We start from the raw sequence: 18,334 nt of genomic DNA, 5'->3' as shown, positions 1-18,334 counted from the left end.
TCATGCCACCCTTAGGAGAGCACTGATAATCCCTTAAGTATCCTTTTGTCATTGTGAATGTTCACTTTGTTTAAAAAACAATTTATGAAAAAATTTGTTTGTTTAAAACAATGATATTTTCTCAATCAAAACATGCAAAACATTTGTTGAGTAGAAACAAATTAGAGTGCAAATAATTGGATAAAGGCTCAAATTCATTTGATGGAATGGTAGTCTGCAAATGGCAAGACCCCATAGATCTTTACAAGTTTGAAATTGGTGATATATATTGGAAAAGGGCTACATTGAACATAATGACCATTTCTCCACCAATTCCGAGTTCGATGTATTCGAAACTTCAGTTGACGACGAATGCACCAGAATCTCCGATGGATGACAAATGTAGAACACAGTCTTGTCAGGATGCAGTTACTTGCCAAATCCCTAATTTTTGCCTAGATTGCCCCAAGATGAGGTACTCAATCTAGCGGGATGCATATATTCATTTTTTTTTCTTCATGTCTCTAACTTTTTCCTGGATCGCCCTTTCGGGTTTTCAATCTTCCGAGACGCTCATTTTTGCCTAAGCCGCCCTTTCGGGTTTTCAACTTAGCGAGCTATTCTGTTTTTATTTTAGGCGAAGTATTTCTTGACTGCATCTGAATTCACAGGACGAGTGAAATCCTCCCCATCCATAGTTGTAAGTATCAAAGCACCGCCTGAAAAGGCTCTCTTAACAACATATGGACCATCGTAGTTTGAAGTCCACTTGCCCCTGGAATCGGGCGCGAAAGACAAGACTTTCTTGAGCACAAGGTCACCTTCTCGGAACACACGAGGCTTGACCTTCTTATCAAAAGCTTTCTTCATTCTCTGCTGATACAACTGACCATGACACATGGCAGTCAATCTCTTTTCTTCAATCAGATTCAACTGGTCATAACGACTCTGAATCCATTCAACATCAGTCAACTTGGCCTCCATCAAGACTCTTATTGACGGGATCTCCACCTCTACTAGGAGTACGGCCTCCATGCCATAAACAAGAGAGAAAAGGGTTGCCCCTGTTGAAGTGCAGACAGGTGTACGATATACATGCAAAGCAAATGGCAGCATCTCATGCCAATCTTTGTACATAACAACCATCTTTTGGATAATTTTCTTGATATTCTTATTAGCAGCTTCAATAGCCCCATTCATCTTGGGTCTGTAAGGAGAAGAATTATGATGTGCAATCTTGAACTCACTACACAACTCTTTCATCATCTTGTTATTCAAGTTAGATCCATTATCAATAATGATCTTATCTGGCACACCATAACGACATATGAGTTGATTCTTGATAAACTACACAACCACCTGCCTGGTCACATTTTCATATGACGCTGCTTCAACCCACTTAGTGAAGTAATCAATCGCTACGAGAATAAACCTGTGACCATTGGACGCTCTCGGCTCAATCATGTCAATTCCCCACATGGAGAAAGGCCATGGTGATGAAATCACATTCAGAAGTGTCAGAGGAATATGAATCTTATCCGCATAAATCTGACACTTATGGCATTTCTTCACATATTTGCAGCAGTCAGACTCCATTGTCAGCCAATAGTAGCCTGCTCTCAACATCTTTCTAGCCATGTCATGTCCATTGGAATGAGTACCAAATGAACCCTCATGGACTTCAGTCATCAACAGGTCTGCTTCGTGTCTATCCACGCATCTGAGTGGAACCATGTCAAAATTTCTCTTGTAAAGCACTTCACCATTGAGGTAGAAACTGCCTGACAATCTCCTCAAAGTCTTCCTATCTTTCACAGATGCCCCAGGCGGGTAAACCTGGTTCTGAAGGAAACATTTGATGTCATAATACCATGACTTATCATCTTTTATTTCTTCAACTGCAAATACATGAGCTGGTATATCCAAGCGCATCACAGTGATATTGGGAACTTCATTCCAATATTTAACCACAATAGTTGAGGCAAGTGTAGCAAGAGCATCCGCCATCCGATTATCATCTCGAGGAATATGATGGAAGTCAACCTCAGTAAAGAACGTTGAAATCCTCCTCGCATAATCTCTATAGGGAATGAGACCAGGCTGATTCGACTCCCATTCACCCTTAATCTGATTGACAACGAGGGCCGAATCACCATAAACATCAAGATGCTTGATCCTCAGATCCATGCATTCTTCCAATCCCATAATACAGGCCTCATACTCAGCCATATTATTTGTGCATTTGAAAGTTAGCCTTGCTGTAAAAGGAATATGTGTGCCCTGAGGAGTAATGATCACTGCCCCAATACCATTTCCATACTGATTTACAGCACCATCAAATACCATACTCCATCTGGAACCAGGCTATGGGCCTTCATCGAGTGTAGGCTCATCACAATCTTTCATTTTCAAATACAGAATCTCCTCATCTGGGAAGTCATACTGAACTGATTGATAATCCTTAATCGGCTGGTGTGCCAAGTGGTCAGCCAAGATACTACCTTTAATAGCCTTCTGAGCTCGATACTCAATATCATACTCAGATAACAACATCTGCCAACGGGCAATCCTCCCGGTTAAAGCAGGCTTCTCAAAGATGTACTTGATTGGATCCATTCTGGATATCAACCAAGTTGTATGATTTATCATATACTGGCGTAAACGCTTAGCAGCCCAAGCCAAAGCACAACATGTCTTCTCAAGCATCGAGTATCGAGACTCACAATCAGTGAACTTCTTACCCAGGTAGTAAATGGAATACTCTTTCTTCCCTGATTCGTCTTGCTGACCAAGGACACAACCCATCGAGTCTTCAAGATTTGTCAGATACATGATCAAAGGTCTTCCTTCTACAGGCGGAGACATGATCGGAGGTTCAGACAGATACTCTTTAATACTATCGAAAGCTTTCTGGCAATCTTCGGTCCAATCATGAGATTGATCTTTCCGGAGGAGCTTGAATATCGGCGCACATGTGGCAGTCATGTGGGATATGAATCTGGAAATATAATTCAAGCGACCAAGAAAACCTCGGACTTGCTTCTCAGTTTTTGGCGCAGACATCTCTTGTATTGCTTTGACCTTTGCAGGATCAACTTCAATACCTCTTTCACTGACAATAAAGCCCAATAACTTGCCAGAACGGACTCCAAATGTACACTTGTTGGGATTCAGACGAAGCTTAAACTTCCTCAGACGCTGAAAAAGCTTCACCAAGTGCTCTACATGTTCAACTTTCGTTCTTGACTTAGCAATCATATCATCAACATATACCTCAATCTCCTTGTGCATCATATCATGGAACAAGGTGGTCATAGCTCGTTGATACGTGGCTCCGGCGTTCTTCAAACCGAAGGGCATCACTCGATAACAGAATGTTCCCCAAGGTGTGATGAATGTTGTCTTCTCCATATCCTCGGGTTCCATCTTAATCTGATTAAATCCGGAAAATCCGTCCATAAATGAGAAGACTTTGAATTTAGCTGTATTATCTACCAATATATCAATATGTGGTAGAGGGAAATCATCTTTCGGACTAGCTTTATTCAAGTCTCGATAGTCCACACACATCTGGAGTTTTCCGTCTTTCTTAGGCACAGGCACAATATTGGCCACCCATTGAGGATATGTAGAAGTCACCAGAAAACCCGCATCAATTTGCTTCTGAACTTCCTCTTTGATCTTCACTTCCATATCAGGATGAGTTCTTCTGAGCTTCTGTTTCACAGGAACGCACTCAGGCTTCAAAGGCAGGAAATGTTGCACAATATCTGTATCTAGACCCGACATGTCTTCATACGACCAAGCGAAGATATCAACATATTCTTATAGCAATTCAATCAACCCCTTCTTGACAGATTCTTCCAGGAGTGCCCCAATCTTCACTTCTCGCACACAATCCTCAGACCCCAAGTTGACTGTTTCCAGATTCTCAAGATGCGGCTGAATGATCTTATTTTCATGCTCAAGTAGACGGGTAATCTCATCAGGAATCTCTTCAACATCATCTTCCTTTGCCTCAAATACAGGGAACTCAAAATTGGGAGATGGCGTTGGATCATTATGTTCAATGGGTTTAGAAATCAACCTGCATAATGATTTTGGATATGAAAAGCTTTTAGAAATCAAACAAGGCAAATCATTATGCAGATGAAAAGATTGATTTTATTCTTTTTTGGGTTTTTTGTGATCACCAATTTCATGCAAAAAGCAAAAAGGGAAAATAATTGGAAAAACCAACATTTAACATGAATTTATTGAATGAAAATATCATTGTATTTATGTTGCCAACAATGTCATCACTTCTCCTTTTGGCATGAGAGAAAGGTTTTTAACAAAGTGATCATTACTTTGACTTGTGGACGATTGTAGGAATATCCACAGCGACCCAATTGTTGCAGATCCCTCCAGGGATGACGAAATTGTCAGAATCCTCTGCATCCTCTTCCAAGATAGCAACAACTTCTTCCTCCTGACCAGTGTGGATGAAACCTCCACTCTTGAACAACCCTTTCTTATTGAAGACCCCAGAAGAAAAGCCAATGCCAGCCCGAGACTTATTGTCTTCCAACTCAATCATTTTTCCTAGACCAACAATTGCACCACATTCAATGGCCAATTTCGTATCTCTATAGGAAGCAAATGAAGGAGTTCTCTTCTCAACAGGCTCAGCTATAGATAAAGCTTGGAAAGGAGTTCCAACTTCATCCTCAGCATCTATGTATGAGAAGGAAGACAAGTGGCTAACCAGGAGAGCCTTTTCTCCTTGAGTTCACGGTTCTCTTGCTCTAGATGATCCATCAGTCTGGAAGAGTTGGCTCTGGTGTAGTACCGGTGAGTCAGCTTGTCTTCAAAATAAATGAAGAGCACAGAATTAGACCACAGGACTAGAAGTCGGGAACAAAACCTGCTTATGCACATGATGCATGCAATGCTTGTGCACATGATTTGTTTTTATTTCAAAGGAACTTTAGGGTTTTATTTGCAAATTTTGGAAATATTAAGCATTTTATCGCATATGGAAATATCTCATAGTATAGTTCTTTGTTTTTCCATGTCTGAAAATTTTGCAAATAAACCCCTTAAGTTCCTTGAAAATTTCTTTTTTTTCCGATGACATGGATGCAGATGAATGCATGAATGCATGAATGCAACAATCACACTCAAGGATCAAGCAAAGCACACCAGACAAAGGTCATGGGATGGATCATATTATCCTTAATATCAATCATCCATTTTGGTGGATTATGGTTTACACCTTATCAACACCCAAGTTCCATTGATATTAAGGATACATGAACGGATCAACCATGAATCAAGGGTTTGTTGCATGTCACGAGCATGGAGTCTCGGTTAAGAACCACCCAAAGGGAGTGTACTAGGGTTTAAACCTGCCAAACATGTTCTATAAGAGGTTCCCATAGTCATCATCCCATCTTTCGAATATTATCGGAGAAACGATTACTCGTATTCCAAAAATATCCTCAAGAGAGACTCTTATGAGTGTAGTATCGCGTAACAATCGCATCAAATCTTACATTTGAACGACTTCCGCACTACATCCTAAAAATAGGCCAAGATGGGTTTGGTAAACTAAGGTCCTTGGCTTCTAAGGTCTATATTGGAAAGAGTAATTTCTAACCACAACTTACTTGTGTGCATTATTGATCCCAACATGACCTCCACCAAGTGAATGGACTCGCAAGTCAACTTGCTAAGGAATAACTCCACACAAGTCGACGAGACTATGCCATTCTCCTATCCTAAGTGCACTCAAGTTCGGGTATAGAACTCATCTCACAAAGATCACCAAGCACACAAGCAATTTATATATCAAGCAATTCAATCATTACATACAATACAGTAATCCCAAATTGCACAAAAATATGTCACATAACAATATAATACAACAAGTGTGAAAAGTTGGCAAAACCCACCAGGGAGATTTCTATCCCCAGCAGAGTCGCCACTTTTCTGTAGCGGTGTATTCGTTACCATTGGAGATATTGACTAAATCCAAGGTAAATCATACAAAGTCGAGTCGCCACCGCACTTCTATTTATCCAAAGGAATGGTTAGAAAGCGAACAAAAACCTAAAAGTTTTACAAACAAAACTAGTAAAAGAAACAGAGATCTGGGTAAGGGGGTTGGTTATGCAATGGGAAGGTTTTAGGCACCCAAAACATCCTAGGTACTCCTAAGGAGCCCTTTTACGCTTGTTGCAACGGTTATTGTTTTTGTGAAAATTTTATTTGTGCAAACATGATTGAAGAGATGAGAAAAGAATATACAAGTTTATTTACATTTTGTGTTTGGATGGATAAACCCATTGCCTACGTACCCTCTTATGAAAAGATTAGGATCAAAACCTCGTAGTTCGGGTAAAAAATTTCAAAACAAATGAGTGGATTGATTGGTCCAAAAGCCTTAAGGTATTTTGTTATCAAAGGGAGAAAACTCAACCTGAAAAACCACAAGTCCACCATGTGAGGATAGCTTCGATATGCTAGTGAGGGGTTAACCCTATAATAAGCATGGAAGGCTCATTGTCCATCACTAAGGACAAAGGTGAGTATTACATCTACCAAAAAGATAACTCAAACCTAATAGCTAAAGGTTATGAAAAATTTGATTAAGAAAGTGGACATGGAAACCACAAAACGAATTTGAATGGGTTATATTTACCAATTAGAAGTATATACAAAAGTGGTCAAAGTTGACTTAAAGATTCAATTCAAAATGAGTATTATGAAAAGAAAGTTTGAAAATCAAAAGCATAAGGCTTAGGTTTCTAATGTTGAAAACAAAGTCAAATGTTTGCACAAAAAGTTTTGGTTTGGGTTAGGGTGGAGAAATGAAGAAGAAAGGGTGATGGTTAAGAAATGAAACCACACTAGGAGTTCCTCTCTTGAGATCATATAGATGATCCAAGTAAGTTCCCATCCTTTGGAATAAGCAAGCACAAAACATAAGCAAATCACACAAGTCTCAAAAGGGATCCTCAATAAAAGGAAACAGAATGCCAATACATGGACTTACACCCGACTCCTAACAACAAAAAAGGAAACAGAATGCCAATACATGGACTTATATCTGACTCCCAACCACAAAAAGGAAACAGAATGCCAATACATGGACTTATATCCGACTCCCAACCATAACAAATAAACATCAAAAGAAAACACATTAAAAGCAAACATCACAATCTATATACATACAAGAGGCTCAAACAATGGGTGGGCTTTAGTTAAGAGGGGTCATGTCAACCTCGGCAAACAAGCCAAATTGTACAAGGGTAATTTGTAGCTCTTAACCACTAACATTGAGAGTTAGGGTGAAGCTGATCAAAATGGAAATGAGGATGAGACCTCATGCTCTTAACCCTGGCCGGGGTGAGCTCATGATAAAGAAAGCATGGGGATCCAGAAAGTGAGATCCTATTCCACTTGACAGACACTGGACAAAGATCTTGGGTACATGTCCAGAAGCATCAGCACGTAGTGCGAGCATAAAGAACGACTCACTAAATAACGGGGGACTGGCTACTAATCCCTTCTATCTGTCAATTGCCTCTACTCTTGGAGGTCTTGTCAAGTAGCACATGCCTCATCTTGGAGGTCTTTGGCACAATTGTAAACAAACACAAACAGAGCCTCTAAAGGAGGACTTGCAAGCAAAATGCCTGCCAAAAAGGTGACAGGACTTCCAGACTACATGAAGTAAGAAGATAACTACCTAAGTGGTGTATCAACCACAATCCAAAGCTTAAGAAAAAGCAAAAGCAAGCAAGCAACTAAGGTACTTGTACAAAAGCTAAACAGTTAGTATTTCAGTCAGAAAACAAACAAACAAACAGTGGATCTTTCCAACAATTACACAATCCAATGAACAATGATCAAGCACTCATGAGCTCAAGCATATCAATTAGAACATACAAAATAAACACAAGTTATAATTCAAATCATTTGCATCTCACAAACTGAGAACAAATCAACCATCAATGCTAAATGTCCAAACCTGAAACACAAAGCACAATTAGTATATGCACAAAACACTAGTACAAAGACTAAGTTCAAAACCAAACCAAATAATCAAAACAGAACCCAATCTTCCATATAATGCACATTCAAACATGTCACAAAATGTCCTCAAAAGGACCAACATCAATTCAATAAGCAAATATCTCAAATGGCCTATGCTATGCAATGATCACAAAATGTGCACAAAGTAGACTTCCAATTTAGAAAATTCAAATCAAAACAGAAATGCATGCAATGGCTTTGAGATTTTTATGCAAGCTCTTCATATCATGAACAAACAATATGCAAAAGATCAAATCCAGAAAAGTTCAAATGATAGATGAACAAAAATGCACAAATGCAATGTCAAAAATGTGACACAAATTTTCACATTCATCTTCATGTGTCAAAAACAATGATAGCATATGAGAAAAAATCCAAACCAGTGCTAAAAAATTCACATCATGTATGGTCATCAAGCATACAAAAAATCAGATCAATTGGATCAAAGATGAAGATTTCACAAAGCAATGAACACAACATATCAATTTAGCACAATGTTCAATCAAAAATTCACAAATCACAAACCAGACATCAACAATTTACAAAAATAATACCAAAAAAAACTAGAGATCAAAACAAAACTATGAAAAAAATTGGAGTTAATTTGGATCGCTTTTCAATTTTTAATGATTTTTCAAAGATGAACAAAATAATTGGAATAACAAAAGAAATATGGAGGGAAACAAATATTTGAAATAAAGCCAGAATAAATCACAGCCATCAGATGAGGCGCGCAATGCAATCAAACTGTCCTCATTCAAACATCAAAATGCATAGCTTCATTAAAATACATAAGCATACACATCAGCGGTCAAACACGTGCGTGGCAAGGTCAAAGTAATTTCAACCAAACAAACGTCCAAGCAAGCACACACGAAGGCGCACACATGGCAGCCAACACAACTAAATGAAACGATGCGTTTCATTAAAACACATCAGCGCACACACATCGGTCAAAGGCACACATGGCATGGTCAAACGTTTCACAGCCAACCAAACACACACGCAAGGCATCACGTGGAAGCACACGAGGCAAAACCCTAAGCTGAACCAGACGTCAGAGCTACAGTCTCCGGTCGTCTTCCCCTACCAACCAGGTGGCGGCGCCACCGTGCAAAAATGCAGAATTCAACAAATCATATACCAATCGAGTCATCTTTCCATGTACAATCCAAATATCATATCAATTTCAACTAAATCATCATGTATTTTCCAGATCGAACGAAAACATTTCCTAGATCTAAACTGAAAGTTCATCCTACATGCTCAATACTTAATCATTTTCAATTCTGAACATATGCACAAGCTCTACACAACAGGATCTATCATTTTATGATCACAAAAAAGCAAAAGGAGGTGATGAATTTGAAGTCACCTGAAATTGGAAGTTGTTGAAATCGTGTCCTCAAGCTCTCTACAGCTCCAGATCTACTCCAATATCCTTGCTTTGAAGCTTTATGCAGAGAGAATCAGCTGAAACCACTTGAATCTTCTTCAATTTCCAACTTCCATCAACATGTTCATGTACATGAACTGCTCGAATTCTGGCTCAATTGATCCAAACAATGGTTGATTCTTGCTCAATGAAGCATGATGAACAAGATTATGCAAGAATTTTTTGTGTTTGTGTGAAGAAATGAAGAATTCGAAGAGAGAGAATTTTGGAGGGAACTTTGAAATTCTATATCTGAAATGCTTCTCCCTTGTGATTATGGTTAGGGTTTGGTATTTATACCCCATGCTAATGATACTGAAAATCAAATTAGCCTTTGTTTAATCATGATTAGTGAGAATTGGAGTATCTTGTAAAATTGCACATTGAGCTTGCATGGCCAAAACACACGTGCACATGCTCATGCAAGGGCCTGAATTCACTTAAAATCAACCAATAATCATGATGGAATTGGTATTTTGCTTGTATCATAAGCCAAATTCGAATTGTGGAAATTCCCTCCAAAATGATCACATGAGAAATGATGAGCATACACACTTCTCCCATGCATGGCAAAGGCTATTTTGGGATGTCTTGATCAAGAGAAACATTTTGCAAAAAGAATGGACCAAATTGGAGCTTTGTATCAAAAGTTAGGCCATTTTGAATTTCCATGCACACCTTGTGATCAAATGAGCATAACTTCTCAACCATTCATCATATGGACATGAATTAGGAATTTTTGGAAAGGGGAGACAAAGATCTACAACTTTCATGTTCACTAAAAATCCATTTGAAACTTCTTTGATGTTGACAAGTCAAGTTGAATGTGAACCAAAAACTTGCCAAATTTGGAAACTTTGAATTACAGGTCATTTTCCATTTTTAGTAACTTTTGCCATGACCTTTGAATCTTCAAGATGGATGATTAAAATGATGATTGAGGTGTCTCAACTCATTTCCCCCACCTCATAGTCCTCAGTTGACTGCACAGTTGACTTTTTGGTCCTCAGATGACCTTGAAATGTCTGGATTACCTTGAGCCTTCACCACTTGATGAAATGGCCACAAAATGAAACCCTAGCTCATGTAAGCTCTTTATAATGATCATGTGGTCCTCATTCTCAAGAAAATACCTCATCTCTTGCACAAAGGATCTTCTTGAAGCTCTTGACCTGGTGCTTGCTTGAGCTACAAAAAAAAGTAAATGACATATTTTTGTGCTTTTGGTTAGTGAATAAAACAAGAAAAGCAATGATATACAATTCAAGCATGCCTGGTGATCTCAAACCACTCACAAGAGATCCCTACCCAAAAGGAAAGGGAGCCAAGATGCTCAAAGATCCTTGAGGCTATGCAATGCAATGCTATGATGCCATGAGGGATCTTAGGGACAAAATTGGGGTCTTACAACAACTACCAAAGTCTTGGAACTCCTTCATATGGACTTGATGGGACCCATGCAAGTAGAAAGCCTTGGTGGGAAGAAGTATGCATATGTGGTGATGGATGATTTCTCCAGATACACCTGAATCAATTTTATAAGAGAAAAATCTGATGTTTTTGAAGTCTTTAAGGAGCTTTGTCTGAAACTTCAAAGGGAAAAAGAAAGTCCCGTTGTCAAAATTAGAAATGATCATGGGAAGGAGTTTGAGAACAACAAATTTGCTGAATTCTGCTCTTCAGAAGGAATTCATCATGAGTTCTCATCTCCCATCACTCCCCAGCAAAATGGGGTGGTGGAAAGAAAAAATAGGACTTTTCAAGAATCAGCCAAAGCTATGATTCATGCTAAGAAATTACCCTACCATTTTTGGGCTGAAGCCATGAACACAACCTACTATGTTCACAACAGAGTGACATTAAAGAAAGGGACTCTCACAACCCTTTATGAAGTCTGGAAAGGAAGAAAACCTACAGTCAAATACTTCCATTTATTTGGTAGCAAATGCTATATCTTGGCTGATCGTGAGCAAAGAAGGAAGATAGATCCCAAAAGTTATGAAGGAATATTTCTGGGCTATTCAACAAACATCAGAGCTTACAGGGTCTTTAATTCCAGAACTACTGTATTGATGGAATCCATTAATGTTATGGTTGATGACCAACAGACTGATGTCACAGACGATGTCGAGACATCTCTGAATGAGTCTCCAACTGACCTCTCAGACAAAAATAAGGAAGAAGAACCTTCACAATCTGAACCTGAAGATGACAAAATCAACAAGGGACCCTCTATCAGAATTCAGAAGGATCATCCCAAGGATCTTATCATAGGAGATCGAGATAAAGGAGTCACTACTAGATCAAGGGAAGTGATCTCACATGGCTACTTTGTGTCAAAGATTGAACCCAGAAATATCAAGGAAGCCTTGACTGATGAGTTCTGGATCAATGCCATGCAAGAGGAGTTAGGCCAATTCAAGAGGAATGAAGTATGGGAATTGGTTCCTAGACCTGAAGGAGTAAATGTCATAGGTACAAAGTGGGAATATAAGAATAAATCTGATGAACAAGGGGTTGTTACTAAAAACAAAGCTAGATTAATAGCTCAAGGATATACTCAAGTTGAAGGAGTAGACTTTGATGAAACATTTGCTCATGTAGCTCGCCTTGAGTCCAGTAGATTATTGCTTGGAGTGGCATGTATTCTGAAATTCAAACTGTTTCAAATGGATGTAAAAAGTGCCTTCCTAAATGGCTACTTAAATGAAGAAGTATATGTTGAACAACCTAAAGGATTCACAGATCCAAATCTTCCACAACATGTGTACATATTGAAGAAAGCCCTCTATGGGTTGAAGCAAGCTCCCAGGGCTTGGTATGAGAGACTCACATTGTTCCTCACTGACAATGGATACAAGAAAGGAGGTATTGACAAAACTCTGTTTGTGAAGAATGAAGGAGGAAAGCTCATGGTGGCACAAATATATGTAGATGACATTGTATTTGGTGGGATGTCAGAACAGATGGTTGAACATTTTGTTAGACAAATGCAATCTGAGTTTGAGATGAGCCTTGTTGGAGATGACATTGTATTTGGTGGGATGTCAAACAGATGGAAGACTCTATCTTTCTATCTCAAAGCAAGTATGCCAAGAACATTGTGAAGAAGTTTGGCATGGAAAATGCAAGCCATAAAAGGACACTTGCTCCTACTCATGTGAAAATCTCCAAAGATGAAAATGGTGTCAGTGTAGACCAGAGTCTACACAGAAGCATGATAGGTAGTCTGTTATATCTCACAGCAAGCAGACCTGACATTGCATTTGTTGTAGGTGTTTGTGCTAGGTATCAAGCTGAACCAAAAGTCAGTCACATAAATCAAGTGAAGAGAATACTGAAATATGTCAATGGCACCAGTGACTATGGGATGTTGTATACTCATGGATCTGGATCCATGCTGACTGGTTACTATGATACTGACTGGGATGGAAGTGCTGATGATAGGAAAAGCACATCTGGAGGATGCTTCTTTTTGGGGAACAATCTGATTTCATGGTTCAGCAAGAAACAAAACTATGTATCTCTATCCACTGCTGAAGCTGAATACATAGCAGCTGGGAGTAGCTGTTCTCAACTGGTCTGGAAGAAGCAAATGTTGTCTGAATACAATTTCACCCAAGAAGTCATGACATTATACTGTGATAACCTGAGTGCCATAAATATTTCCAAAAATCCTATTCAACATAGCAGGACAAAGCACATTGACATTCGTCATCACTTCATTTGAGAACTTGTAGAAGAAAAGATCATAACTCTAGAGCATGTCACTACTGAAAAGCAATTAGCAAACATTTTCACTAAAGCTTTGGATTTGCTCTAAATGAGTTCCTTGGATTTGTTCATTATCTCAGCAATCACAGCTGTGTATAATGATGGTTTGTACTGCTTAACTGTTATGTTTTAACATGTTTAATGTTATAACATCTGTCCTGACATTCTCTGATAGACTAATTAACATTTATTTTGTCTAATTGGTCACCTTTGGTCAATTTTGACTAAAAAGGGGGAGAAGTATTGATGTGGAATGTGGAAACTGTTGTGGAAGTTGTCAGATGTTAGGACAACTATTATTGAAGGAAGTGCACAGGTGTTAAAACAGAATGTTGTTCTGTTTACAGATGTCAAAGAGGATGTCTGATATGGTGCACAGGTGTTGATGTTGAAGTAGATGTCAGAATGACATTCTGGCTGGTACATGACTTGTGATTAAAGTAGCTGTTATGTTCATGGAGGTTGTTTACTGTATGCACAGATTTAGGGGGAGAAGGAGTACCCTTGTGCATTTGTGTGTCTTACTAGTTGCATCCATAACTAGTAATTCTGTTTTTGTTGCATAGATTTAGGGGGAGGAGAAGTACCCTTGTGCATGTGTGCATTACTAGTAAATATAAGCTAGTAATTGTGTTGCTTCTGCTGCTGTTTAAACTACTGTTATGTGTTTAACTGCTGATAGTTTTTCTTGTGAACAAAAAGGACAGATATATGTTTTAGCCAAATTTTTGCCAAAGGGGGAGTTTGTTGATTCTAAGTGTTGGCAGCAATTTTGGTAAAACAAAGAGAGTTCACAAGATGTTATGTGTGATGTCTTAACATAAGATATCCTATGTACCTGCTGGAGTTCAAGAACATGTTCATGCAGGATTGTTTCAGAATACCATATACAATGCCATGGCTTCTGATATTGATTGTACCTGCTGGAGCTTAAATGAAAGAGATGTTCATGCAGGATTGTTTCAATATGTCATACACAAGGTCATGGCATCTGATATGGTTGTACCTGCTGGAAGTTATAAAAGGAATTATTAATTATGCAGGATTTTTCCAGGATGTCAGACCCAATGTCATGACATCCTGTACACAGAACATTCAGTGTGAATGTCTGGTGTTTTGTGATTTCACAATTAATTGCAATCTTTGTATGATTGAAGATCTGATTAGCTGACGCAATCAATCATGGATTACAACCTGATTTACTTATTTTCCAAGGAGATCTAACCAGCTGTTATAAAAAGATTTGATTGGAAAATAGATTTAGGGTTTTCAAGATGTCTAAGCCCAACTGAATGCTTCTATAAAAAGGGACTTCGAAAACCTGTTTTACAACACAACCAATACTGAGCGAAATATAGAGAGAGAGCTAGGGTTTGTGTCTGTTTAGTCGTGAGACTTGTAAGCCATTCAAGTCATCTTTTGATGATTGAATTGGACTGATTTGTTATTGTAATTTGTCACTCTAAAGCTGTTAAGCAAGAGTATGTGTCTACTTGATCAAAGTTGTGAAGTAAGATCAAGTGCGTGTCTTCTTAATCAAAGTTGTGAAGCAAGATCAAGAGTGTGTCTTCTTGATTGAAACTGTGAAGTAAAATTAAGAGTGTGTTATTGAAAAGTATTTTCTTTTCTCAAGGGATTGTTGTTTAAGATCACAAGTGTGATTGTAGGGAAGTGAGTGGGTTCTCATATCTAAGAGTGCTTAGGTATAAATTACACGGGTAGAGATTAGGTAAGAAAGACTGTAACTTGTTAAAGTGTACGGAGAGTCTTTGAACTAATTCTATTTTAGTGAATTTCCTTCCTTCCTTGGTAGCCCCCATACGTAGGTGAGTTGGACCAAACTGGGTTAACAATTGCTTGTGTATCTTGCTTTACTATTCTCTATATTTATTCTGTTTGCATTACTCAGATATTAGTGTCGTGACATTACCTTCGACATCTCATATCTGATACCAGAATTTCAAATGGATTCTTTTTCAATCCACATTTCCTCATCCTTAAAAAGGCCTTTCAGAGATGTTCGACGTGAGTAAGTCGACCATTTGATTTTATCACAATATCATCAATGTATACTTGCATGAAATCTTCAATAAAATCATGGAACATTGAGTTCATTACCCTCTGATATGTTGCTCCGACATTTTTCAAGCCGAATGGCATGACAACCCACTCATAGGTTCCCAAGGCTCCTGGGCATCGAAACGCCGTCTTCGGCACATCTTCTTCTGCAATAAAAATTTGGATATATCCAGCATAACCATCTAACATACTTAAATATTCAAAACCAGCGACCGAATCGACAATCATTTCCGCTATGGGCATGGCATACTCATCTTTGGGGGTAGCAGCATTTAAATCTCTAAAGTCAATACATATTCTTAAATACCCATTTTTCTTAATTACTGGCACAATATTGGCCAACCATTCGACATACCTTGCAGGTTGTATAAACTTGCTTTTTAGGAGCCTTTCTACTTCCGCTTTTATCTTTACCATGATTGTAACACGGTGGGAGAACTGACTTTAGTTAAATGTTGCGGATAGCAAGAGTCGCCACCGACTTTTATTTTATCCAAAAGGAAAGGACATAAAAGAACAGGAGAGACCTTAAAAAGATTTTGAGTTCGGGGGGTAGGTTATACAAAGGGAAGGTATTAGCACCCTTTATATCCATGGTTATCCATGGGCTCTTAGTTACTTAGCTCACTTTGTTTGTTTGCAAGAGTGTATTGTGTGATTAGAAAAATTTCTTTAAGTACTTTGTAATGACCCTCGTATGGGTGTATACAAAGCCTAGTTTAGAAATTGTGAGGTGTAAAAGTAATTTCGAAAAGTGTGAGCAAGTAACTATGAGATACCTACCCTAGATTAAGTCTTTCGTGTTCTCGTATATTCTTTCAATGGTAAGACTGTCCCTATTATTAAGGAATAGGTAGTCATTACCTTGGATGTGTTTAAGGGACGGACGTAGGGTCATCGTATGGTCAATGAAGGCAACATAAGGGGTGTCTTTAGCAACTCGTAGGGACTATCATCATATTTACCGAAGGGACAAGATCATTATATCATAGGCAACCTCGTAGGGACTTGATCTTTTAAGTTTATAGGGACTTGATGATTTTTCTGTTTGAAGGGACTTTGCTTAAGACACCCCTATTTTCGAGGGACTTGACCATTTAAAGAAGGCAACCAAGAGGAATACCCTAGGAAGTACAGATGGCGATCAAAGATCGACTTACGTGTGAGTGTTATTTTTCAGATATTTGTCTTGAATTTAATTTTCTAAGTTCAATTATTTACAGTTAGTTTTTTGCACTCCCTAAATTACTAACCACGCAATAAATATTTACAAAAATAAAAGCAAGAGAAATAAATTCCTAAACTATTACATGGCTATGGGACAGATACATAATAATCAGGCGAGAAAGAATAAATTTACAACTATACATTTGTTCCTAATATTATAAATAAAACAAAATTAAAATAAGGAAAATAATGAAGCAAAAATAGAATAGATAAAAGAAAATAATAATAAAATAATAAATAAACAATGATAACAAAGCAATAATAAAATAACAATAATAATAAAGTGATAATAAAAAGGTTAGAATTTTAAAAGAAATTATTTTAGGTTAAACAAGTTAGATTTTTTTAGAAGTTATTAGAAAAATATGAGTTTAAAATAAATTAGTAATAATAAAAGAATTTAAAATACATTAATGTACAAATTATAAAATAAAAGAGTTATATGAAAAATATTAAGTTAGTTATTTACAAAATAAATAAAGATTATAGAAAATATCAAATTATTAGATTAATAGGTTTATTATTATTATTCAATTAGAAAAATGGTCAATTAGATTTTATTTACAAAATATATAAGGATTTATTATTATAAGTAAGTAATAAAAAAAAGTTATTAAAATAGTTAGTATTTATTATTTATTTACAAAAAATATAAAGGTTATAGAAAAATATTAAATAATTAATTTAGTAGGTTTTCACGCCCTACATTACTAAACCACGCAGTTAATATAGGATCAATGGCATGAATTTAAATGGCAGAAAAATAAGTGGCAGAAAAATAAAATGGCAGAAAATCAATTGCAGAAAATAAAACCCTAATTATTACAACGCTTTGGTGCAGTTACATAATAAAGATGGCGAAAAGTAAAACTGAAAATATTACAAGTTAAAACTTAAAATATTACAAGGGCGAAGCAGTTACAGTGTATGAATAACATAAATATGAGCGAAAATAGGAAATAATAATAAGGTTTGTTAAGGTTTAAGAAAAGGTTTATGGTTTAGAGGAAACAACACGGTTAAAGTTTTAGGTTTGAAATTTAGAGTTTGTGGCGAAATTGTCAGGGTTTAGGAAAAATCAGGGTAGTTAGTTATGAAAAAAAATGTGCAGATCTAAATATATGTATATATAAAAAAAATGAATTAAAAAAACAACGGCGTTGCTAGCGCAAAATTGCGATCATCGCAACTGGATCGGATAACACAAATGTCACGCCTCATACACGTATATGTGAAAACGGCGTATTGACACGATCCGATCCGAAAACATAATCAAATATATCAACAAAATAGATAAAGTATATATCATATATAAACTATTACCAAACTGTGTGTACGATAGTATAGATCAGCCACTCTCAGTTTCTCTTTTTTGTTCTGTCTTTCGGCCTCTTTCTATCAGTCATGCTAGTAAATATATATAGGAACAAATTAGGTTAATGATAATGGGCCTAAGTTTATTTTGAAACCCAATATTAAATTAAAAACTGAATAAAGTTAAATAATTAAAATAGTTAAAATTAAAATAAAAACTAATTAACCTATTTATTTATTCTAGACCCAATATAAAAATAAATAGACTCAAAAAAAATAAAAGTCGGGCACCAAAATGCTCGAAAAAATAAAATGAACACGTCAAAATAATCAGCGCGAAATAAATGACTCGGAAAAATACAGCGTTTGGTCGGATTTTGAAATAAAAATTATGACCGTTTAAACTGCTCAGACTGATCAACATATGACCAAAAATAGTCGTAA

This window comes from Lathyrus oleraceus, chromosome 7, assembly GCF_024323335.1.
Source record: "Lathyrus oleraceus cultivar Zhongwan6 chromosome 7, CAAS_Psat_ZW6_1.0, whole genome shotgun sequence".
NCBI lineage: Eukaryota > Viridiplantae > Streptophyta > Magnoliopsida > Fabales > Fabaceae > Lathyrus > Lathyrus oleraceus.
This window is presented reverse-complemented; position numbering follows the sequence as displayed.